Source organism: Triturus cristatus, chromosome 9 (genome assembly GCF_964204655.1).
Source record: "Triturus cristatus chromosome 9, aTriCri1.1, whole genome shotgun sequence".
NCBI classification, from domain to species: domain Eukaryota; kingdom Metazoa; phylum Chordata; class Amphibia; order Caudata; family Salamandridae; genus Triturus; species Triturus cristatus.
The window spans coordinates 388,097,782-388,125,512 of record NC_140592.1 but is presented as its reverse complement, the minus strand read 5'-3'; positions in this window follow the sequence as shown (position 1 = coordinate 388,125,512).

Genomic DNA, 27,731 nt, shown 5'->3' with positions numbered 1-27,731 from the left:
ATGTTGGTCACATTGAGGCTTGAAAAAGTAGGTATTCAACATGAGGCACATTCCAAATGACATTTTAAATCAAATTTTCTACAGTCCAAAAAATCAATTTTCTGATGAAAAACGATGACCCGTGACCTGTCGAAATTTCTCCAGATGGTCAGAAATGGAAATATTTCAATGTTTAACTTTTTTAACTGCAAATGACTATTCCATGTAAATTATCACTTTTGGTACAAATATAAGTGTGTTTGAGTCACTTTAATGCCTGAAATTGGTTGAAATAGAAGCTTCTGAATAGGAGAAAAAGTCTGTAATAATGGCAATTTTGGTCACATTGAGGCTTGAAAAAGTGGTTATTCAACATGAGGCACATGCCAAATGACATTTTGAATCAATTTTTCTACAGTCCAAAAAATCAATTTTCTGATGAAAAACGATGACCCGTGACCTGTCGAAATTTCTCCAGATGGTCAGAAATGGAAATTTTTCAATGTTTAATTTTTTGACTGCAAATGACTATTCCATGTAAATTATAATTTTTTTAACAAAAATAAGTGTGTTTAGAGTCACTTTAGTGCCTGAAATTGTTCGAAATAGAAGCTTCTGAATAGGAGAAAAAGTCTGTAATAATGGCAATTTTATTCACATTGAGGCTTCTAAAAGTAGTTATTCAACATGAGGCACATTCCAAATGACATTTTAAATCAATTTTTCTACAGTCCAAAAAATCAATTTTCTGATGAAAAATGATGACCACCTGTCGAAATTTCTCCAGATGGTCACAAATGGAAATTTGTTAATATTTAATTTTTTGACTGCTAATGACTATTCCATGTAAATTATCACTTTTGGACCAAAAATAAGTGTGTTTAGAGTCACATTATTGCCTGAAATTGGTCAAAATAGAAGCTTCTGAATAGGAGAAAAAGTCTGTAATAATGGCAATTTTGGTCACATTGAGGCTTTAAAAAGTAGTTATTCAACATGAGGCACATTCCAAATGCCATTTTGAATCAATTTTTCTACAGTCCAAAAAATCAATTTTCTGATGAAAAACAATGACCTGGGACCTGTCGAAATTTCTCCAGATGGTCAAAAATGGAAATTTTTCAATGTTTAACTTTTTTGACTGCAAATGACTATTCCATGTAAATTATCACTTTTGGAACAAATATAAGTGTGTTTAGAGTCACTTTAATGCCTGAAATTGGTCGAAATAGAAGCTTCTGAATAGGAGAAAAAGTCTGTATTAATGGCAATTTTGTTCACATTGAGGCTTGAAAAAGTGGTTATTCAACATGAGGCACATTCCAAATGACATTTTGAATCAATTTTTCTACAGTCCAAAAAATCAATTTTCGGATGAAAAACGATGACCCGTGACCTGTCGAAATTTCTCCAGATGGTCAGAAATGGAAATTTATTCAATGTTTAATTTTTTGACTGCTAATGACTATTCCATGTAAATTATCACTTTTGGAAGAAAAATAAGTGTGTTTAGAGTCACATTAATGCCTGAAATTGGTCAAAATAGAAGCTTCTGGATAGGAGAAAAAGTCTGTAATAATGGCAATTTTGGTCACATTGAGGCTTTAAAAAGTAGTTATTCAACATAAGGCACATTCCAAATGCCATTTTGAATCAATTTTTCAACAGTCCAAAAAATCAATTTTCTGATGAAAAACGATGACCACCTGTCGAAATTTCTCCCGATGGTCACAAATGGAAATTTTTTAATGTTTAATTTTTGAATTGCTAATGACTATTCCATGTAAATTATCACTTTTGGAACAAAAATAAGTGTGTTTAGAGTCACATTAATGCCTGAAATTGGTCAAAAAAGAAGCTTCTGAATAGGAGAAAAAGTCTGTAATAATGGCAATTTTGGTCACATTGAGGCTTTAAAAAGTAGTTATTCAACATGAGGCACATTCCAAATGACATTTTGAATCAATTTTTCTACAGTCCAAAAAATCAATTTTCTGATGAAAAACAATGACCTGTGACCTGTCGAAATTTCTCCAGATGGTCAGAAATGGAAATTTTTCAATGTTTAATTTTTTGACTGCTAATGACTATTCCATGTAAATTATCACTTTTGGAACAAAAATAAGTGTGTTTAGAGTCACATTAATGCCTGAAAATGGTCAAAATAGAAGCTTCTGAATAGGAGAAAAAGTCTGTAATAATGGCAATTTTGGTCACATTGAGGCTTGAAAAAGTAGTTATTCAACATGAGGCACATTCCAAATGACATTTTGAATCAATTTTTCTACAGTCCAAAAAATCAATTTTCTGATGAAAAACGATGACCTGTCGAAATTTCTCCAGATGGTCACAAATGGAAATTTTTCAATGTTTAATTTTTTTACTGCTAATGATTATTCCATGTAAATTATCACTTTTGGACCAAAAATAAGTGTGTTTAGAGTCACATTAATGCCTGAAATTGGTTGAAATAGAAGCTTCTGAATAGGAGAAAAAGTCTGTAATAATGGCAATTTTGGTCACATTGAGGCTTGAAAAAGTGGTTATTCAACATGAGGCACATTCCAAATGACATTTTGAATCAATTTTTCTACAGTCCAAAAAATCAATTTTCTGATGAAAAACGATGACCCGTGCGTGACCTGTCGAAATTTCTCCAGATGGTCAGAAATAGAAATTTTTCAATGTTTAATTTTTTGACTGCTAATGACTATTCCATGTAAATTATCACTTTTGGAACAAAAATAAGTGTGTTTAGAGTCACATTAGTGCCTGAAATTGGTCAAAATAGAAGCTTCTGAATAGGAGAAAAAGTCTGTAATAATGGCAATTTTGGTCACATTGAGGCTTTAAAAAGTAGTTATTCAACATGAGGCACATTCCAAATGACATTTTGAATCAATTTTTCTACAGTCCAAAAAATGAATTTTCTGATGAAAAACGATGACCCGTGACCTGTCGAAATTTCTCCAGATGGTCAGAAATGGAAATTTTTCAATGTTTAATTTTTTGACTGCTAATGACTATTCCATGTAAATTATCACTTTTGGAACAAAAATAAGTGTGTTTAGAGTCACATTAATGCCTGAAATTGGTCAAAATAGAAGCTTCTGGATAGGAGAAAAAGTCTGTAATAATGGCAATTTTGGTCACATTGAGGCTTTAAAAAGTAGTTATTCAACATGAGGCACATGCCTGAAATTAGTCGAAATAGAAGCTTCTGAATAGGAGAAAAAGTCTGTAATAATGGCAATTTTGGTCACATTGAGGCTTGAAAAAGTAGTTATTCAACATGAGGCACATTCCAAATGACATTTTGAATCAATTTTTCTACAGTCCAAAAAATCAATTTTCTGATGAAAAACGATGACCCGTGACCTGTCGAAATTTCTCCAGATTGTCAGAAATGGAATTTTTTTAATGTTTAATTTTTTGACTGCAAATTACTATTCCATGTAAATTATAATTTTTGGAACAAAACTAAGTGTGTTTAGAGTCACTTTAGTGCCTGAAATTGGTCGAAATAGAAGCTTCTGAATAGGAGAAAAAGTCTGTAATAATGGCAATTTTATTCACATTGAGGCTTCTAAAAGTAGTTATTCAACCTGAGGCACATTCCAAATGACATTTTGAATCAATTTTTCTACAGTCCAAAAAATCAATTTTCTGATGAAAAACGATGACCCGTGACCTGTCGAAATTTCTCCAGATGGTCACAAATGGAAATTTTTCAATGTTTAATTTTTTGACTGCTAATGACTATTCCATGTAAATTATCACTTTTGGAACAAAAATAAGTGTGTTTAGAGTCACTTTAGTGCCTGAAATTGGTCGAAATAGAAGCTTCTGAATAGGAGAAAAAGTCTGTAATAATGGCAATTTTATTCACATTGAGGCTTCTAAAAGTAGTTATTCAACATGAGGCACATTCCAATTGACATTTTGAATCAGTTTTTCTACAGTCCAAAAAATCAATTTTCTGATGAAAAAGAATGACCTGTGACCTGTCGAAATTTCTCCAGATGGTCACAAATGGAAATTTGTCAATGTTTAATTTTTTGACTGCTAATGACTATTCCCTGTAAATTATCACTTTTGGACCAAAAATAAGTGTGTTTAGAGTCACATTAATGCCTGAAATTGGTCAAAATAGAAGCTTCTGAATAGGAGAAAAAGTCTGTAATAATGGCAATTTTGGTCACATTGAGGCTTGAAAAAGTAGTTATTCAACATGAGGCACATTCCAAAAGACATTTTGAATCAATTTTTCTACAGTCCAAAAAATCAATTTTCTGATGAAAAACAATGACCTGTGACCTGTCGAAATTTCTCCAGATGGTCAAAAATGGAAATTTTTCAATTGTTTAATTTTTTGACTGCTAATGACTATTCCATGTAAATTATCACTTTTGGAACAAAAATAAGTGTGTTTAGAGTCACTTTAGTGCCTGAAATTGGTCGAAATAGAAGCTTCTGAATAGGAGAAAAAGTCTGTAATAATGGCAATTTTATTCACATTGAGGCTTCTAAAAGTAGTTATTCAACATGAGGCACATTCCAATTGACATTTTGAATCAGTTTTTCTACAGTCCAAAAAATCAATTTTCTGATGAAAAAGAATGACCTGTGACCTGTCGAAATTTCTCCAGATGGTCACAAATGGAAATTTGTCAATGTTAATTTTTTGACTGCTAATGACTATTCCCTGTAAATTATCACTTTTGGACCAAAAATAAGTGTGTTTAGAGTCACATTAATGCCTGAAATTGGTCAAAATAGAAGCTTCTGAATAGGAGAAAAAGTCTGTAATAATGGCAATTTTGGTCACATTGAGGCTTGAAAAAGTAGTTATTCAACATGAGGCACATTCCAAAAGACATTTTGAATCAATTTTTCTTACAGTCCAAAAAATCAATTTTCTGATGAAAAACAATGACCTGTGACCTGTCGAAATTTCTCCAGATGGTCAAAAATGGAAATTTTTCAATGTTTAACTTTTTTGACTGCAAATGACTATTCCATGTAAATTATCACTTTGGAACAAATATAAGTGTGTTTAGAGTCACTTTAATGCCTGAAATTGGTCGAAATAGGAGCTTCTGAATAGGAGAAAAAGTCTGTAATAATGGCAATTTTGGTCACATTGAGGCTTGAAAAAGTGGTTATTCAACATGAGGCACATTCCAAATGACATTTTGAATCAATTTTTCTACAGTCCAAAAAATCAATTTTCTGATGAAAAACGATGACCCGTGACCTGTCGAAATTTCTCCAGATGGTCAGAAATGGAAATTTTTCAATGTTTAACTTTTTTAACTGCAAATGACTATTCCATGTAAATTATCACTTTTGGTACAAAAATAAGTGTGTTTAGAGTCACATTAATGCCTGAAATTGGTCAAAATAGAAGCTTCTGAATAGGAAAAAAAGTCTGTAATAATGGCAATTTTGGTCACATTGAGGCTTGAAAAAGTAGTTATTCAACATGAGGCACATTCCAAATGCCATTTTGAATCAATTTTTCTACAGTCCAAAAAATCAATTTTCTGATGAAAAACGATGACCCGTGACCTGTCGAAATTTCTCCAGATGGTCAGAAATGGACATTTTTCAATGTTTAATTTTTTGACTGCTAATGACTATTCCATGTAAATTATCACTTTTGGAACAAAAATAAGTGTGTTTAGAGTCACATTAATGCCTGAAATTGGTCAAAATAGAAGCTTCTAGATAGGAGAAAAAGTCTGTAATAATGGCAATTTTGGTCACATTGAGGCTTTAAAAAGTAGTTATTCAACATGAGGCCCATTCCAAAGGCCATTTTGAATCAATTTTTCTACAGTCCAAAAAATCAATTTTCTGATGAAAAACGATGACCGGTGATCTGTCGAAATTTCTCCAGATGGTCAAAAATGGAAATTTTTCAATGTTTAACTTTTTTGACTGCAAATGACTATTCCATGTAAATTATCACTTTTGGAACAAATATAAGTGTGTTTAGAGTCACTTTAATGCCTGAAATTAGTCGAAATAGAAGCTTCTGAATAGGAGAAAAAGTCTGTAATCATGGCAATTTTGGTCACATTGAGGCTTGAAAAAGTAGTTATTCAACATGAGGCACATTCCAAATGACATTTTGAATCAATTTTTCTACAGTCCAAAAAATCAATTTTCTGATGAAAAACGATGACCCGTGACCTGTCGAAATTTCTCCAGATTGTCAGAAATGGAATTTTTTTAATGTTTAATTTTTTGACTGCAAATTACTATTCCATGTAAATTATAATTTTTGGAACAAAACTAAGTGTGTTTAGAGTCACTTTAGTGCCTGAAATTGGTCGAAATAGAAGCTTCTGAATAGGAGAAAAAGTCTGTAATAATGGCAATTTTATTCACATTGAGGCTTCTAAAAGTAGTTATTCAACATGAGGCACATTCCAAATGACATTTTAAATTAATTTTTCTACAGTCCAAAAAATCAATTTTCTGATGAAAAACGATGACCCGTGACCTGTCGAAATTTCTCCAGATGGTCAGAAATGGAAATTTTTTAATGTTTAATTTTAGACTGCAAATGACTATTCCATGTAAATTATCACTTTTGGAACAAAAATAAGTGTGTTTAGAGTCACATTAATGCCTGAAATTGGTCAAAATAGAAGCTTCTGGATAGGAGAAAAAGTCTGTAATAATGGCAATTTTGGTCACATTGAGGCTTTAAAAAGTAGTTATTCAACATGAGGCACATTCCAAATGACATTTTGAATCAATTTTTCTACAGTCCAAAAAATCAATTTTCTGATGAAAAACAATGACCTGTGACCTGTCGAAATTTCTCCAGATGGTCACAAATGGAAATTTGTCAATGTTTAATTTTTTGACTGCTAATGACTATTCCATGTAAATTATCACTTTTGGACCAAAAATAAGTGTGTTTAGAGTCACATTAATGCCTGAAATTGGTCAAAATAGACGCTTCTGAATAGGAGAAAAAGTCTGTAATAATGGCAATTTTGGTCACATTGAGGCTTGAAAAAGTAGTTATTCAACATGAGGCACATTCCAAAAGACATTTTGAATCAATTTTTCTACAGTCCAAAAAATCAATTTTCTGATGAAAAACAATGACCTGTGACCTGTCGAAATTTCTCCAGATGGTCAAAAATGGAAATTTTTCAATGTTTAACTTTTTTGACTGCAAATGACTATTCCATGTAAATTATCACTTTTGGAACAAATATAAGTGTGTTTAGAGTCACTTTAATGCCTGAAATTGGTCGAAATAGGAGCTTCTGAATAGGAGAAAAAGTCTGTAATAATGGCAATTTTGGTCACATTGAGGCTTGAAAAAGTGGTTATTCAACATGAGGCACATTCCAAATGACATTTTGAATCAATTTTTCTACAGTCCAAAAAATCAATTTTCTGATGAAAAACGATGACCCGTGACCTGTCGAAATTTCTCCAGATGGTCAGAAATGGAAATTTTTCAATGTTTAACTTTTTTAACTGCAAATGACTATTCCATGTAAATTATCACTTTTGGTACAAAAATAAGTGTGTTTAGAGTCACATTAATGCCTGCAATTGGTCAAAATAGAAGCTTCTGAATAGGAAAAAAAGTCTGTAATAATGGCAATTTTGGTCACATTGAGGCTAGAAAAAGTGGTTATTCAACATGAGGCACATTCCAAATGACATTTTGAATCAATTTTTCTACAGTCCAAAAAATCAATTTTCTGATGAAAAACGATGACCCGTGACCTGTCGAAATTTCTCCAGATGGTCAGAAATTGACATTTTTCAATGTTTAATTTTTTGACTGCAAATGACTATTCCATGTAAATTATCACTTTTGGAACAAAAATAAGTGTGTTTAGAGTCACATTAATGCCTGAAATTGGTCAAAATAGAAGCTTCTAGATTGGAGAAAAAGTCTGTAATAATGGCAATTTTGGTCACATTGAGGCTTTAAAAAGTAGTTATTCAACATGAGGCCCATTCCAAAGGCCATTTTGAATCAATTTTTCTACAGTCCAAAAAATCAATTTTCTGATGAAAAACGATGACCGGTGATCAGTGGAAATTTCTCCAGATGGTCAAAAATGGAAATCTTTCAATGTTTAACTTTTTTGACTGCAAATGACTATTCCATGTAAATTATCACTTTTGGAACAAATATAAGTGTGTTTAGAGTCACTTTAATGCCTGAAATTAGTCAAAATAGAAGCTTCTGAATAGGAGAAAAAGTCTGTAATAATGGCAATTTTGGTCACATTGAGGCTTGAAAAAGTAGTTATTCAACATGAGGCACATTCCAAATGACATTTTGAATCAATTTTTCTACAGTCCAAAAAATCAATTTTCTGATGAAAAACGATGACCCGTGACCTGTCGAAATTTCTCCAGATTGTCAGAAATGGAATTTTTTTAATGTTTAATTTTTTGACTGCAAATTACTATTCCGTGTAAATTATAATTTTTGGAACAAAACTAAGTGTGTTTAGAGTCACTTTAATGCAAGTCTGTAATAATGGCAATTTTGGTCACATTGAGGCTTTAAAAAGTAGTTATTCAACATGAGGCACATTCCAAATGACATTTTGAATCAATTTTTCTACAGTCCAAAAAATCAATTTTCTGATGAAAAACGATGACCCGTGACCTGTCGAAATTTCTCCAGATGGTCAGAAATGGACATTTTTCAATGTTTAATTTTTTGACTGCTAATGACTATTCCATGTAAATTATCACTTTTGGAACAAAAATAAGTGTGTTTAGAGTCACATTAATGCCTGAAATTGGTCAAAATAGAAGCTTCTAGATAGGAGAAAAAGTCTGTAATAATGGCAATTTTGGTCACATTGAGGCTTTAAAAAGTAGTTATTCAACATGAGGCACATTCCAAATGCCATTTTGAATCAATTTTTCTACAGTCCAAAAAATCAATTTTCTGATGAAAAACGATGACCGGTGATCTGTCGAAATTTCTCCAGATGGTCAAAAATGGAAATCTTTCAATGTTTAACTTTTTTGACTGCAAATTACTATTCCATGTAAATTATCACTTTTGGAACAAATATAAGTGTGTTTAGAGTCACTTTAATGCCTGAAATTAGTCAAAATAGAAGCTTCTGAATAGGAGAAAAAGTCTGTAATAATGGCAATTTTGGTCACATTGAGGCTTGAAAAAGTAGTTATTCAACATGAGGCACATTCCAAATGACATTTTGAATCAATTTTTCTACAGTCCAAAAAATCAATTTTCTGATAAAAAACGATGACCCGTGACCTGTCGAAATTTCTCCAGATTGTCAGAAATGGAATTTTTTTAATGTTTAATTTTTTGACTGCAAATTACTATTCCGTGTAAATTATAATTTTTGGAACAAAACTAAGTGTGTTTAGAGTCACTTTAATGCAAGTCTGTAATAATGGCAATTTTGGTCACATTGAGGCTTTAAAAAGTAGTTATTCAACATGAGGCACATTCCAAATGACATTTTGAATCAATTTTTCTACAGTCCAAAAAATCAATTTTCTGATGAAAAACGATGACCCGTGACCTGTCGAAATTTCTCCAGATGGTCAGAAATGGACATTTTTCAATGTTTAATTTTTTGACTGCTAATGACTATTCCATGTAAATTATCACTTTTGGACCAAAAATAAGTGTGTTTAGAGTCACATTAATGCCTGAAATTGGTCAAAATAGAAGCTTCTGAATTGGAGAAAAAGTCTGTAATAATGGCAATTTTGGTCACATTGAGGCTTGAAAAAGTAGTTATTCAACATGAGGCACATTCCAAAAGACATTTTGAATCAATTTTTCTACAGTCCAAAAAATCAATTTTCTGATGAAAAACAATGACCTGTGACCTGTCGAAATTTCTCCAGATGGTCAAAAATGGAAATTTTTCAATGTTTAACTTTTTTGACTGCAAATGACTATTCCATGTAAATTATCACTTTTGGAACAAATATAAGTGTGTTTAGAGTCACTTTAATGCCTGAAATTGGTCGAAATAGGAGCTTCTGAATAGGAGAAAAAGTCTGTAATAATGGCAATTTTGGTCACATTGAGGCTTGAAAAAGTGGTTTTCAACATGAGGCACATTCCACATGACATTTTGAATCAATTTTTCTACAGTCTAAAAAATCAATTTTCTGATGAAAAACGATGACCCGTGACCTGTCGAAATTTCTCCAGATGGTCAGAAATTGACATTTTTCAATGTTTAATTTTTTGACTGCTAATGACTATTCCATGTAAATTATCACTTTTGGAACAAAAATAAGTGTGTTTAGAGTCACATTAATGCCTGAAATTGGTCAAAATAGAAGCTTCTAGATAGGAGAAAAAGTCTGTAATAATGGCAATTTTGGTCACATTGAGGCTTTAAAAAGTAGTTATTCAACATGAGGCACATTCCAAATGCCATTTTGAATCAATTTTTCTACAGTCCAAAAAATCAATTTTCTGATGAAAAACGATGACCGGTGATCTGTCGAAATTTCTCCAGATGGTCAAAAATGGAAATTTTTCAATGTTTAATTTTTTGACTGCTAATGACTATTCCATGTAAATTATCACTTTTGGAACAAATATAAGTGTGTTTAGAGTCACTTTAATGCCTGAAATTGGTCGAAATAGAAGCTTCTGAATAGGAGAAAAAGTCTGTAATAATGGCAATTTTGGTCACATTGAGGCTTGAAAAAGTGGTTATTCAACATGAGGCACATTCCAAATGACATTTTGAATCAATTTTTCTACAGTCCAAAAAATCAATTTTCTGATGAAAAACGATGACCCGTGACCTGTCGAAATTTCTCCAGATGGTCAGAAATGGAAATTTTTCAATGTTTAATTTTTTGACTGCTAATGACTATTCCATGTAAATTATCACTTTTGGAACAAAAATAAGTGTGTTTAGAGTTACATTAATGCCTGAAATTGGTCAAAATAGAAGCTTCTGGATAGGAGAAAAAGTCTGTAATAATGGCAATTTTGGTCACATTGAGGCTTTAAAAAGTAGTTATTCAACATGAGGCACATTCCAAATGACATTTTGCATCAATTTTTCTACAGTCCAAAAAATCAATTTTCTGATGAAAAACAATGACCTGTGACCTGTCGAAATTTCTCCAGATGGTCAAAAATGGAAATTTTTCAATGTTTAACTTTTTTGACTGCAAATGACTATTCCATGTAAATTATCACTTTTGGAACAAATATAAGTGTGTTTAGAGTCACTTTAATGCCTGAAATTGGTCGAAATAGGAGCTTCTGAATAGGAGAAAAAGTCTGTAATAATGGCAATTTTGGTCACATTGAGGCTTGAAAAAGTGGTTATTCAACATGAGGCACATTCCAAATGACATTTTGAATCAATTTTTCTACAGTCCAAAAAATCAATTTTCTGATGAAAAACGATGACCCGTGACCTGTCGAAATTTCTCCAGATGGTCAGAAATGGAAATTTTTCAATGTTTAACTTTTTTAACTGCATATGACTATTCCATGTAAATTATCACTTTTGGTACAAAAATAAGTGTGTTTAGAGTCACATTAATGCCTGAAATTGGTCAAAATAGAAGCTTCTGAATAGGAAAAAAAGTCTGTAATAATGGCAATTTTGGTCACATTGAGGCTTGAAAAAGTAGTTATTCAACATGAGGCACATTCCAAATGCCATTTTGAATCAATTTTTCTACAGTCCAAAAAATCAATTTTCTGATGAAAAACGATGACCCGTGACCTGTCGAAATTTCTCCAGATGGTCACAAATGGAAATTTTTCATTGTTCAATTTTTTGACTGCTAATGACTATTCCATGTAAATTATCACTTTTGGAACAAAAATAAGTGTGTTTAGAGTCACATTAATGCCTGAAATTGGTCAAAATAGAAGCTTCTGAATAGGAGAAAAAGTCTGTATTAATGGCAATTTTGGTCACATTGAGGCTTTAAAAAGTAGTTATTCACCATGAGGCACATTCCAAATGACATTTTGAATCAATTTTTCTACAGTCCAAAAAATCAATTTTCTGATGAAAAACGATGACCCGTGACCTGTCGAAATTTCTCCAGATGGTCAGAAATGGAAATTTTTTAATGTTTAATTTTAGACTGCAAATGACTATTCCATGTAAATTATCACTTTTGGAACAAATATAAGTGTGTTTAGAGTCACTTTAATGCCTGAAATTGGTCGAAATAGAAGCTTCTGAATAGGAGAAAAAGTCTGTAATAATGGCAATTTTATTCACATTGAGGCTTTTAAAAGTAGTTATTCAACATGAGGCACATTCCAAATGACATTTTAAATCAATTTTTCTACAGTCAAAAAAATCAATTTTCTGATGAAAAACGATGACCCGTGACCTGTCGAAATTTCTCCAGATGGTCAGAAATGGAAATTTTTCATTGTTCATTTTGACTGCTAATGACTATTCCATGTAAATTATCACTTTTGGAACAAAAATAAGTGTGTTTAGAGTCACATTAATGCCTGAAATTGGTCAAAATAGAAGCTTCTGAATAGGAGAAAAAGTCTGTAATAATGGCAATTTTGGTCACATTGAGGCTTTAAAAAGTAGTTATTCAACATGAGGCACATTCCAAATGACATTTTGATTAAATTTTTCTACAGTCCAAAAAATCAATTTTCTGATGAAAAACGATGACCGGTGATCTGTCGAAATTTCTCCAGATGGTCACAAATGGAAATTTTTCAATGTTTAATTTTTTTACGGCTAATGACTATTCCATGTAAATTATCACTTTTGGACCAAAAATAAGTGTGTTTAGAGTCACATTAATGCCTGAAATTGGTCAAAATAGAAGCTTCTAGATAGGAGAAAAAGTCTGTAATAATGGCAATTTTGGTCACATTGAGGCTTTAAAAAGTAGTTATTCAACATGAGGCACATTCCAAATGACATTTTGAATCAATTTTTCTACAGTCCAAAAAATGAATTTTCTGATGAAAAACGATGACCCGTGACCTGTCGAAATTTCTCCAGATGGTCAGAAATGGAAATTTTTCAATGTTTAATTTTTTGACTGCTAATGACTATTCCATGTAAATTATCACTTTTGGAACAAAAATAAGTGTGTTTAGAGTCACATTAATGCCTGAAATTGGTCAAAATAGAAGCTTCTGGATAGGAGAAAAAGTCTGTAATAATGGCAATTTTGGTCACATTGAGGCTTTAAAAAGTAGTTATTCAACATGAGGCACATTCCAAATGACATTTTGCATCAATTTTTCTACAGTCCAAAAAATCAATTTTCTGATGAAAAACGATGACCGGTGACCTGTCGAAATTTCTCCAGATCGTCAGAAATGGAAATTTTTCAATGTTTAACTTTTTTGACTGCAATTGACTATTCCATGTAAATTATCACTTTTGGTACAAATATAAGTGTGTTTGAGTCACTTTAATGCCTGAAATTGGTTGAAATAGAAGCTTCTGAATAGGAGAAAAAGTCTGTAATAATGGCAGTTTTGGTCACATTGAGGCTTGGAAAAGTAGTTATTCAACATGAGGCACATTCAAAATAACATTTTGAATCAATTTTTCTACAGTCCAAAAAATCAATTTTCTGATGAAAAACAATGACCTGTGACCTGTCGAAATTTCTCCAGATGGTCACAAATGGAAATTTGTCAATGTTTAATTTTTTGACTGCTAATGACTATTCCATGTAAATTATCACTTTTGGACCAAAAATAAGTGTGTTTAGAGTCACATTAATGCCTGAAATTGGTCAAAATAGAAGCTTCTGAATAGGAGAAAAAGTCTGTAATAATGGCAATTTTGGTCACATTGAGGCTTGAAAAAGTAGTTATTCAACATGAGGCACATTCCAAAAGACATTTTGAATCAATTTTTCTACAGTCCAAAAAATCAATTTTCTGATGAAAAACAATGACCTGTGACCTGTCGAAATTTCTCCAGATGGTCAAAAATGGAAATTTTTCAATGTTTAACTTTTTTGACTTCAAATGACTATTCCATGTAAATTATCACTTTTGGACCAAAAATAAGTGTTTAGAATCACATTAATGCCTGAAATTGGTCAAAATAGAAGCTCCTGAATAGGAGAAAAAGTCTGTAATAATGTGTTGTGTATGTGTATGTTAGTTGCATTTTAATGCGCACAGCTGCTCCAGCGAAGGAGCGTCCTGGCGCAGGGAAAGGTAAACGCAACACAACACTGGGTCCGGTAACAAAAAGCAAACAATAAAAGCTAGAAACAATTAAAACAGGAAGGTTTTCAGGGCCCTGCGGAAAGATATTAGGTCATTCGAAAGGCGGATTTCCAAGGGGAGCGCATTCCAGAGGGTTGCGGCTTTCACGCGGAAGGAGCGACCCCCCATCCGGCTAAGTCTGAAACGGGGGACGACCACCAAGGACTGTCCAAGGGATCGTAGTGAGCGGGTAGGAACATAGGGAGAGATCAGTGTATTGAGTATTCCGGGTGCCAACTCTCTCAGAATTTTAAAAACCAGGCAGAGAGCCTTGAATTGGATACGCTTGCATATCGGGAGCCAGTGCAAGGACCGCAGGGTGTTAGAGGTAGGGCAGGTTCGAGGCAGACCAACCACCGCCCTAGCCGCCGCATTCTGGACTCGTTGTAAACGAAGAATCTCGGCTTGGTTCGCTCCTAGTAGGAGAGAACTGGCGTAATCCAACCGCGAGATGATCATTGCTTGAATGACCAGCTGTCTTGTAGGAGCATCGAAGAATCGCAGCAGGGGTCTTAGCCCGCGTAGTACTCCAAAACAGCAGGCCGCCACTCTCTTTGTATAAGTCACAAAGCTTAGCGTGTGGTCAAGCCATACTCCGAGATTCCTGAGTTCCAGGACAGGGGCCGGCACTGATCCCAGCTCTGGAGGCCACCATTCGTCCCCCCAGTGGTCCGCTTCCCTTCCAACGATCATCACCTCTGTTTTTGACGCGTTCAGCTGGAGACAGTTGTTATTCATCCAGCTGGCCACCTCTCTCAGTCCACTTCGGAACCTGAAGGCATCCTGCTTGGCATCCCCGCTGATCGTAACCGCCAACTGAGTGTCGTCAGCGTAGGAGACCATGGTAAGGCCCCATTGCCTGACGACCTCAGCCAGCGGCTGCACGTACAGATTAAAAAGCGTGGGACTCAGCGAGGAGCCCTGAGGGACCCCCAGGTCCAAAGGATGGTACTTGGACTGAAAAGGAGGGGTGGCAACGCAGAAGGAGCGATCACTGAGGAAGGAGCGGAACCACTGCAGAGCTGAACCACAAATGCCAATATCCTGCAGGCGGTGTAGCAAGATGCGATGGGAGACAGTGTCAAAGGCAGCGCTCAGGTCTAATAAAATAAGCGCTGCCGTTTGACCTGCATCGAGCACACTTCGCAAATGCTCAACCATTGCCAGAAGGGCCGTCTCCGTGCTGTGACCAGCACGAAACCCATTCTGCGTGGGATCCAGGACATTCACAAGGGTCATATGCTCCGTGAGGGCCCGATTTACATGGGCCTCCATAACCTTGGCCGGCCAAGGGAGCAAAGATATAGGGCGGTAGTTTTCAGGTCTCGATGGATCCAAAGATGGTTTTTTTAGGATCGGGGAAACCACCGCTTGCTTCCATTTGGCAGGGACCAGGCCAGAGGTTAGGGAGAGGTTAATCAGGGAGCACACTGCTGTGCGTCCCTGAAAAGCAACGTCCCTGAAAAGAGCAGATCTTACCGGGTCTGCAGGCGATCCAGACTTAACTCGCAGGGCCCACTTTGCGAACTCCTCATTGGAGATGGTAGGAAGGGAGTGCAGCGATGGACAGCTGCTAGAGCCGCTCCAGGGAATCACAGGAGACAGTGTGCTTGGAAACGCCAGATAGATCTTCCTGACTTTATCCAAAAAGAAGGTGGCTAGGGCTTCACAGTGGGCGGTGGAACTGTCCAACTGTGGGGGAACTCTCTTTGCCATTAAGTCTTTTATGGTTTTAAAGATGGTTTTAGTCGGGTTAAGGCTATTTCGGAATTCGGCAGCGTAAAACGCCGCCCGGGCCCTGCATATAGCTCGATGGTAAAGCTTAACTAAGGCCAGGTAGATGGATTTCTTGTCGGCATCGTACGACTTACGCCACACCCTTTCCGCCCGTCTGCAAGAGGACTTCATTGCACGCAGCGCGCTGTCGTACCAGGGGCTAGCCTGCCGGGGACTGGACTTGCTGGTGATGATAGGTACCAGGACGTCCAGCGCCCTGGTAATCCAGTTACAGAACCGGTCATAGCCCGAGGTGGCATTCAGCAGGGGACCTAATGGCTCAGCACCCATAATGCGGTGAAGGTCCTCTAACCTAAGTTTGTTCCAGTGGCGCCGGGGTATCCGCAAAGGAGGCGGTATAGTGGGATTGGCAGGAAGGGGAAGCCAAGCAGACACCAGATAGTGGTCAGACCATATCACAGGATCAACCGCCACAATCCGAACATCAGAGAGAGTGGTAAAAAACGGATCAAGGGTGTGGCCGGCCACGTGTGTAGGCTGAGAGATAAGCTGGGTCAACTGCAAAGCCTCTAAATCGGCCAAAAAACCACTGATGCACAGAGACTCTAACCTATCAAAGTGGAGATTTAGGTCGCCCAAGATAGAAAAGTTTGCACAGCCGCTAGCCAATAGGCTCACAGCCTCCGGAAAGGCACCTCTGAAAGCTACATCGCTGTCTGGAGGGCGATAAACAACCATCCCTGACAGCGAGAACTGAGGGCTGATGGAAACCTTAAACAGCGCACTCTCACATCCAGCAATCTGCAAGACCGTCCAGGTACATGTAAAGGCGGATCTGATAAATAAGGCGATCCCTCCACCTCTAGAATGGCGGTTAGATCTGAAGCATAAATAGCCCGGAGGACAGGCAAGATTGACTATAGCGTCATCAGTATCTTGTAGCCAGGTTTCAGTTACAGCCAACAGATCTGGTGTCTTATCCAAAATGAGATCAGCCACAGACAGATGGTGTTTCACTAGAGATCTGGTGTTCAGATTTAAGAATCGTAGACCAGATCCCAAGCTACCAGGCAACAGAGAGAGACCAGGAGGAGCTCGTGGGGCGGGAGAAGTGGCGAGCTCGCGAATACCTACAGGCTGGTCCAATGACCATCTGTTGCAAGCACACTGAAACGGGCCACACAGCGGATGGTGGGGTGTGGCAGAGCAGCGTGGGAGAGTATCTCTGATGGCAAGAAGCGAGGCACCGGAATACATAATCATCCTGACAGGGCGACAGCTACGGGCACACAAATATACACAAAGTAAAGATAAAAGATAAAGTCCCCCGCGTACCGCGCGTACTTAGCGCAGACGGGCAGACTCTAGCTCGACTCCGGCGCGAGTCAGGCGCTACCGCTGCGCGTCACCGCTGCGCTAGCAGAGTGAGCTTTAAATACCAGCTCACCTGGGCTACATGAAGCGCTAGAGCGCTGCAGCAAGTGGCACAGGAGGCAGAGACCACCCCAAGATGGCGGCCAAGCGCCACGAAGAAACTACAAAACCGGTGAAATTCCGCGAAAAAACGCGGTGGGGGCACAATTTAAAATGCAGGTATGAGGCCAGAAACAGTTATACAAATAAAACGAGGCTCCAAACAAAAATAGTGAAAATGTCAGAAACGAGCTTTAAAATCAATAATAAGCGCAGCGCGCTTAAATGCGACTAGTATAGCGCATGCAGGCACCTTTCCCAAGGGAGGACAGTGGGAGAGCTCGCCTTAAATACCAGCTCACCTGGGCTACATGAAGCGCTAGAGCGCTGCAGCAAGTGGCACAGGAGGCAGAGACCACCCCAAGATGGCGGCCAAGCGCCACGAAGAAACTACAAAACCGGTGAAATTCCGCGAAAAAACGCGGTGGGGGCACAATTTAAAATGCAGGTATGAGGCCAGAAACAGTTATACAAATAAAACGAGGCTCCAAACAAAAATAGTGAAAATGTCAGAAACGAGCTTTAAAATCAATAATAAGCGCAGCGCGCTTAAATGCGACTAGTATAGCGCATGCAGGCACCTTTCCCAAGCAATTGGTCACATTGAGGCTTGAAAAAGTAGGTATTCAACATGAGGCACATTCCAAATGACATTTTAAATCAAATTTTCTACAGTCCAAAAAATCAATTTTCTGATGAAAAACGATGACCCGTGACCTGTCGAAATTTCTCCAGATGGTCAGAAATGGAAATTTTTCAATGTTTAAATTTTTTGACTGCTAATGACTATTCCATGTAAATTATCACTTTTGGACCAAAAATAAGTGTTTAGAATCACATTAATGCCTGAAATTGGTCAAAATAGAAGCTCCTGAATAGGAGAAAAAGTCTGTAATAATGGCAATGTTGGTCACATTGAGGCTTGAAAAAGTAGGTATTCAACATGAGGCACATTCCAAATGACATTTTAAATCAAATTTTCTACAGTCCAAAAAATCAATTTTCTGATGAAAAACGATGACCCGTGACCTGTCGAAATTTCTCCAGATGGTCAGAAATGGAAATATTTCAATGTTTAACTTTTTTAACTGCAAATGACTATTCCATGTAAATTATCACTTTTGGTACAAATATAAGTGTGTTTGAGTCACTTTAATGCCTGAAATTGGTTGAAATAGAAGCTTCTGAATAGGAGAAAAAGTCTGTAATAATGGCAATTTTGGTCACATTGAGGCTTGAAAAAGTGGTTATTCAACATGAGGCACATGCCAAATGACATTTTGAATCAATTTTTCTACAGTCCAAAAAATCAATTTTCTGATGAAAAACGATGACCCGTGACCTGTCGAAATTTCTCCAGATGGTCAGAAATGGAAATTTTTCAATGTTTAATTTTTTGACTGCAAATGACTATTCCATGTAAATTATAATTTTTTTAACAAAAATAAGTGTGTTTAGAGTCACTTTAGTGCCTGAAATTGTTCGAAATAGAAGCTTCTGAATAGGAGAAAAAGTCTGTAATAATGGCAATTTTATTCACATTGAGGCTTCTAAAAGTAGTTATTCAACATGAGGCACATTCCAAATGACATTTTAAATCAATTTTTCTACAGTCCAAAAAATCAATTTTCTGATGAAAAATGATGACCACCTGTCGAAATTTCTCCAGATGGTCACAAATGGAAATTTGTTAATATTTAATTTTTTGACTGCTAATGACTATTCCATGTAAATTATCACTTTTGGACCAAAAATAAGTGTGTTTAGAGTCACATTATTGCCTGAAATTGGTCAAAATAGAAGCTTCTGAATAGGAGAAAAAGTCTGTAATAATGGCAATTTTGGTCACATTGAGGCTTTAAAAAGTAGTTATTCAACATGAGGCACATTCCAAATGCCATTTTGAATCAATTTTTCTACAGTCCAAAAAATCAATTTTCTGATGAAAAACAATGACCTGGGACCTGTCGAAATTTCTCCAGATGGTCAAAAATGGAAATTTTTCAATGTTTAACTTTTTTGACTGCAAATGACTATTCCATGTAAATTATCACTTTTGGAACAAATATAAGTGTGTTTAGAGTCACTTTAATGCCTGAAATTGGTCGAAATAGAAGCTTCTGAATAGGAGAAAAAGTCTGTATTAATGGCAATTTTGTTCACATTGAGGCTTGAAAAAGTGGTTATTCAACATGAGGCACATTCCAAATGACATTTTGAATCAATTTTTCTACAGTCCAAAAAATCAATTTTCGGATGAAAAACGATGACCCGTGACCTGTCGAAATTTCTCCAGATGGTCAGAAATGGAAATTTATTCAATGTTTAATTTTTTGACTGCTAATGACTATTCCATGTAAATTATCACTTTTGGAAGAAAAATAAGTGTGTTTAGAGTCACATTAATGCCTGAAATTGGTCAAAATAGAAGCTTCTGGATAGGAGAAAAAGTCTGTAATAATGGCAATTTTGGTCACATTGAGGCTTTAAAAAGTAGTTATTCAACATAAGGCACATTCCAAATGCCATTTTGAATCAATTTTTCAACAGTCCAAAAAATCAATTTTCTGATGAAAAACGATGACCACCTGTCGAAATTTCTCCCGATGGTCACAAATGGAAATTTGTTAATATTTAATTTTTTGACTGCTAATGACTATTCCATGTAAATTATCACTTTTGGACCAAAAATAAGTGTGTTTAGAGTCACATTAATGCCTGAAATTGGTCAAAATAGAAGCTTCTGAATAGGAGAAAAAGTCTGTAATAATGGCAATTTTGGTCACATTGAGGCTTGAAAAAGTAGTTATTCAACATGAGGCACATTCCAAATGACATTTTGAATCAATTTTTCTACAGTCCAAAAAATCAATTTTCTGATGAAAAACAATGACCTGGGACCTGTCGAAATTTCTCCAGATGGTCAAAAATGGAAATTTTTCAATGTTTAACTTTTTTGACTGCAAATGACTATTCCATGTAAATTATCACTTTTGGAACAAATATAAGTGTGTTTAGAGTCACTTTAATGCCTGAAAATGGTCGAAATAGGAGCTTCTGAATAGGAGAAAAAGTCTGTAATAATGGCAATTTTGGTCACATTGAGGCTTGAAAAAGAGGTTATTCAACATGAGGCACATTCCAAATGACATTTTAAATCAATTTTTCTACAGTCCAAAAAATCAATTTTCTGATGAAAAGCGATGACCCGTGACCTGTCGAAATTTCTCCAGATGGTCAGAAATGGACATTTTTCAATGTTTAATTTTTTGACTGCTAATGACTATTCCATGTAAATTATCACTTTTGGAACAAAAATAAGTGTGTTTAGAGTCACATTAATGCCTGAAATTGGTCAAAAAAGAAGCTTCTGAATAGGAGAAAAAGTCTGTAATAATGGCAATTTTGGTCACATTGAGGCTTTAAAAAGTAGTTATTCAACATGAGGCACATTCCAAATGACATTTTGAATCAATTTTTCTACAGTCCAAAAAATCAATTTTCTGATGAAAAACAATGACCTGTGACCTGTCGAAATTTCTCCAGATGGTCAGAAATGGAAATTTTTCAATGTTTAATTTTTTGACTGCTAATGACTATTCCATGTAAATTATCACTTTTGGAACAAAAATAAGTGTGTTTAGAGTCACATTAATGCCTGAAAATGGTCAAAATAGAAGCTTCTGAATAGGAGAAAAAGTCTGTAATAATGGCAATTTTGGTCACATTGAGGCTTGAAAAAGTAGTTATTCAACATGAGGCACATTCCAAATGACATTTTGAATCAATTTTTCTACAGTCCAAAAAATCAATTTTCTGATGAAAAACGATGACCTGTCGAAATTTCTCCAGATGGTCACAAATGGAAATTTTTCAATGTTTAATTTTTTTACTGCTAATGATTATTCCATGTAAATTATCACTTTTGGACCAAAAATAAGTGTGTTTAGAGTCACATTAATGCCTGAAATTGGTTGAAATAGAAGCTTCTGAATAGGAGAAAAAGTCTGTAATAATGGCAATTTTGGTCACATTGAGGCTTGAAAAAGTGGTTATTCAACATGAGGCACATTCCAAATGACATTTTGAATCAATTTTTCTACAGTCCAAAAAATCAATTTTCTGATGAAAAACGATGACCCGTGCGTGACCTGTCGAAATTTCTCCAGATGGTCAGAAATAGAAATTTTTCAATGTTTAATTTTTTGACTGCTAATGACTATTCCATGTAAATTATCACTTTTGGAACAAAAATAAGTGTGTTTAGAGTCACATTAGTGCCTGAAATTGGTCAAAATAGAAGCTTCTGAATAGGAGAAAAAGTCTGTAATAATGGCAATTTTGGTCACATTGAGGCTTTAAAAAGTAGTTATTCAACATGAGGCACATTCCAAATGACATTTTGAATCAATTTTTCTACAGTCCAAAAAATCAATTTTCTGATGAAAAACGATGACCGGTGACCTGTCGAAATTTCTCCAGATGGTCACAAATGGAAATTTTTCAATGTTTAATTTTTTGACTGCTAATGACTATTCCATGTAAATTATCACTTTTGGACCAAAAATAAGTGTGTTTAGAGTCACATTAATGCCTGAAATTGGTCAAAATAGAAGCTTCTGAATAGGAGAAAAAGTCTGTAATAATGGCAATTTTGGTCACATTGAGGCTTGAAAAAGTAGTTATTCAACATGAGGCACATTCCAAATGACATTTTGAATCAATTTTTCTACAGTCCAAAAAATCAATTTTCTGATGAAAAACAGTGACCTGTGACCTGTCGAAATTTCTCCAGAAGGTCAAAAATGGAAATTTTTCAATGTTTAACTTTTTTGACTGCAAATGACTATTCCATGTAAATTATCACTTTTGGAACAAATATAAGTGTGTTTAGAGTCACTTTAATGCCTGAAATTGGTCAAAATAGGAGCTTCTGAATAGGAGAAAAAGTCTGTAATAATGGCAATTTTGGTCACATTGAGGCTTGAAAAAGTGGTTATTCAACATGAGGCACATTCCAAATGACATTTTGAATCAATTTTTCTACAGTCCAAAAAATCAATTTTCTGATGAAAAACGATGACCCGTGACCTGTTGAAATTTCTCCAGATGGTCAGAAATGGAAATTTTTTAATGTGTAATTTTTTTTACTGCAAATGACTATTCCATGTAAATTATAATTTTTTGAACAAAAATAAGTGTGTTTAGAGTCACTTTAGTGCCTGAAATTGTTCGAAATAGAAGCTTCTGAATAGGAGAAAAAGTCTGTAATAATGGCAATTTTATTCACATTGAGGCTTCTAAAAGTAGTTATTCAACATGAGGCACATTCCAAATGACATTTTAAATCAATTCTTCTACAGTCCAAAAAATCAATTTTCTGATGAAAAACGATGACCCGTGACCTGTCGAAATTTCTCCAGATGGTCAGAAATGGACATTTTTCAATGTTTAATTTTTTGACTGCTAATGACTATTCAATGTAAATTATCACTTTTGGAACAAAAATAAGTGTGTTTAGAGTCACATTAATGCCTGAAATTGGTCAAAATAGAAGCTTCTGGATAGGAGAAAAAGTCGGTAATAATGGCAATTTTGTTCACATTGAGGCTTGAAAAAGTGGTTATTCAACATGAGGCACATTCCAAATTACATTTTGAATCAATTTTTCTACAGTCCAAAAATTCAATTTTCTGATGAAAAACGATGACCCGTGACCTGTCGAAATTTCTCCAGATGGTCAGAAATGGAAATTTTTCAATGTTTAATTTTTTGACTGCTAATGACTATTCCATGTAAATTATCACTTTTGGAACAAAAATAAGTGTGTTTAGAGTCACATTAATGCCTGAAATTGGTCAAAATAGAAGCTTCTGGATAGGAGAAAAAGTCTGTAATAATGGCAATTTTGGTCACATTGAGGCTTGAAAAAGTAGTTATTCAACATGAGGCACATTCCAAATGACATTTTGAATCAATTTTTCTACAGTCCAAAAAAGCAATTTTCTGATGAAAAACAATGACCTGGGACCTGTCGAAATTTCTCCAGATGGTCAAAAATGGAAATTTTTCAATGTTTAACTTTTTTGAAAGCAAATCACTATTCCATGTAAATTATCACTTTTGGAACAAATATAAGTGTGTTTAGAGTCACTTTAATGCCTGAAATTGGTCGAAATAGAAGCTTCTGAATAGGAGAAAAAGTCTGTAATAATGGCAATTTTGGTCACATTGAGGCTTGAAAAAGTGGTTATTCAACATGAGGCACATTCCAAATGACATTTTGAATCAATTTTTCTACAGTCCACGTGACCTGTCGAAATTTCTCCGGATGGTCAGAAATGGAAATTTTTCAATGTTTAATTTTTTGACTGCTAATGACTATTCCATGTAAATTATCACTTTTGGAACAAAAATAAGTGTGTTTAGAGTCACATTAATGCCTGAAATTGGTCAAAATAGAAGCTTCTGGATAGGAGAAAATGTCTGTAATAATGGCAATTTTGGTCACATTGAGGCTTTAAAAAGTAGTTATTCAACATGAGGCACATTCCAAATGACATTTTGAATCAATTTTTCTTCAGTCCAAAAAAATCAATTTTCTGATGAAAAACGATGACCCGTCGAAATTTCTCCAGATGGTCAGAAATGGAAATTTTTCAATGTTTAATTGTTTGACTGAAAATGACTATTCCATGTAAATAATCACTTTTGGAACAAAAATAAGTGTGTTTAGAGTCACTTTAGTGCCTGAAATTGTTCGAAATAGAAGCTTCTGAATAGGAGAAAAAGTCTGTAATAATGGCAATTTTATTCACATTGAGGCTTCTAAAAGTAGTTATTCAACATGAGGCACATTCCAAATGACATTTTAAATCAATTCTTCTACAGTCCAAAAAATCAATTTTCTGATGAAAAACGATGACCCGTGACCTGTCGAAATTTCTCCAGATGGTCAGAAATGGACATTTTTCAATGTTTAATTTTTTGACTGCTAATGACTATTCAATGTAAATTATCACTTTTGGAACAAAAATAAGTGTGTTTAGAGTCACATTAATGCCTGAAATTGGTCAAAATAGAAGCTTCTGGATAGGAGAAAAAGTCGGTAATAATGGCAATTTTGTTCACATTGAGGCTTGAAAAAGTGGTTATTCAACATGAGGCACATTCCAAATTACATTTTGAATCAATTTTTCTACAGTCCAAAAATTCAATTTTCTGATGAAAAACGATGACCCGTTACCTGTCGAAATTTCTCCAGATGGTCAGAAATGGAAATTTTTCAATGTTTAATTTTTTGACTGCTAATGACTATTCCATGTAAATTATCACTTTTGGAACAAAAATAAGTGTGTTTAGAGTCACATTAATGCCTGAAATTTGTCAAAATAGAAGCTTCTGGATAGGAGAAAAAGTCTGTAATAATGGCAATTTTGGTCACATTGAGGCTTGAAAAAGTAGTTATTCAACATGAGGCACATTCCAAATGACATTTTCAATCAATTTTTCTACAGTCCAAAAAAGCAATTTTCTGATGAAAAACAATGACCTGGGACCTGTCGAAATTTCTCCAGATGGTCAAAAATGGAAATTTTTCAATGTTTAACTTTTTTGACTGCAAATGACTATTCCATGTAAATTATCACTTTTGGAACAAATATAAGTGTGTTTAGAGTCACTTTAATGCCTGAAATTGGTCGAAATAGAAGCTTCTGAATAGGAGAAAAAGTCTGTAATAATGGCAATTTTGGTCACATTGAGGCTTGAAAAAGTGGTTATTCAACATGAGGCACATTCCAAATGACATTTTGAATCAATTTTTCTACAGTCCAAAAAGTCCTTTTTCTGATGAAAAACGATGACCCGTGACCTGTCGAAATTTCTCCAGATGGTCAGAAATGGAAATTTTTCAATGTTTAATTTTTTGACTGCTAATGACTATTCCATGTAAATTATCACTTTTGGAACAAAAATAAGTGTGTTTAGAGTCACATTAATGCCTGAAATTGGTCAAAATAGAAGCTTCTGGATAGGAGAAAATGTCTGTAATAATGGCAATTTTGGTCACATTGAGGCTTTAAAAAGTAGTTATTCAACATGAGGCACATTCCAAATGACATTTTGAATCAATTTTTCTTCAGTCCAAAAAAATCAATTTTCTGATGAAAAACGATGACCCGTCGAAATTTCTCCAGATGGTCAGAAATGGAAATTTTTCAATGTTTAATTGTTTGACTGAAAATGACTATTCCATGTAAATAATCACTTTTGGAACAAAAATAAGTGTGTTTAAGTCACTTTAATGCCTGAAATTGGTCGAAATAGAAGCTTCTGATTAGGAGAAAAAGTGTGTAATTATGGCAATTTTGGTCACATTGAGGCTTTAAAAAGTAGTTATTCAACATGAGGCACATTCCAAATGACATTTTGAATCAATTTTTCTACAGTCCAAAAAATCAATTTTCTGATGAAAAACGATGACCCGTGACCTGTCGAAATTTCTCCAGATGGTCAGAAATGGAAATTTTTTAATGTTTAATTTTTTGACTGCAAATGACTATTCCATGTAAATTATAATTTTTTGAACAAAAATAAGTGTGTTTAGAGTCACTTTAGTGCCTGAAATTGTTCGAAATAGAAGCTTCTGAATAGGAGAAAAAGTCTGTAATAATGGCAATTTTATTCACATTGAGGCTTCTAAAAGTAGTTATTCAACATGAGGCACATTCCAAATGACATTTTAAATCAATTTTTCTACAGTCCAAAAAATCAATTTTCTGATGAAAAACGATGACCCGTGACCTGTCGAAATTTCTCCAGATGGTCAGAAATGGACATTTTTCAATGTTTAATTTTTTGACTGCTAATGACTATTCAATGTAAATTATCACTTTTGGAACAAAAATAAGTGTGTTTAGAGTCACATTAATGCCTGAAATTGGTCAAAATAGAAGCTTCTGGATAGGAGAAAAAGTCTGTAATAATGGCCATTTTGGTCACATTGAGGCTTTAAAAAGTAGTTATTCAACATGAGGCACATTCCAAATGCCATTTTGAATCAATTTTTCTACAGTCCAAAAAATCAATTTTCTGATGAAAAACAATGACCTGGGACCTGTCGAAATTTCTCCAGATGGTCAAAAATGGAAATTTTTCAATGTTTAACTTTTTGACTGCAAATGACTATTCCATGTAAATTATCACTTTTGGAACAAATATAAGTGTGTTAAGAGTCACTTTAATGCCTGAAATTGGTCGAAATAGGAGCTTCTGAATAGGAGAAAAAGTCTGTAATAATGGCAATTTTGGTCACATTGAGGCTTGAAAAAGTGGTTATTCAACATGAGGCACATTCCAAATGACATTTTGAATCAATTTTTCTACAGTCCAAAAAATCAATTTTCTGATGAAAAACGATGACCGGTGACCTGTCGAAATTTCTCCAGATGGTCAGAAATGGACATTTTTCAATGTTTAATTTTTTGACTGCTAATGACTATTCAATGTAAATTATCACTTTTGGAACAAAAATAAGTGTGTTTAGAGTCACATTAATGCCTGAAATTGGTCAAAATAGAAGCTTCTGGATAGGAGAAAAAGTCTGTAATAATGGCAATTTTGGTCACATTGAGGCTTTAAAAAGTAGTTATTCAACATGAGGCACATTCCAAATGCCATTTTGAATCAATTTTTCTACAGTCCAAAAAATCAATTTTCTGATGAAAAACAATGACCTGGGACCTGTCGAAATTTCTCCAGATGGTCAAAAATGGAAATTTTTCAATGTTTAACTTTTTGACTGCAAATGACTATTCCATGTAAATTATCACTTTTGGAACAAATATAAGTGTGTTAAGAGTCACTTTAATGCCTGAAATTGGTCGAAATAGGAGCTTCTGAATAGGAGAAAAAGTCTGTAATAATGGCAATTTTGGTCACATTGAGGCTTGAAAAAGTGGTTATTCAACATGAGGCACATTCCAAATGACATTTTGAATCAATTTTTCTACAGTCCAAAAAATCAATTTTCTGATGAAAAACGATGACCCGTGACCTGTCGAAATTTCTCCAGATGGTCAGAAATGGACATTTTTCAATGTTTAATTTTTTGACTGCTAATGACTATTCCATGTAAATTATCACTTTTGGAACAAAAATAAGTGTGTTTAGAGTCACATTAATGCCTGAAATTGGTCAAAATAGAAGCTTCTGGATAGGAGAAAAAGTCTGTAATAATGGCAATTTTGGTCACATTGCGGCTTTAAAAAGTAGTTATTCAACA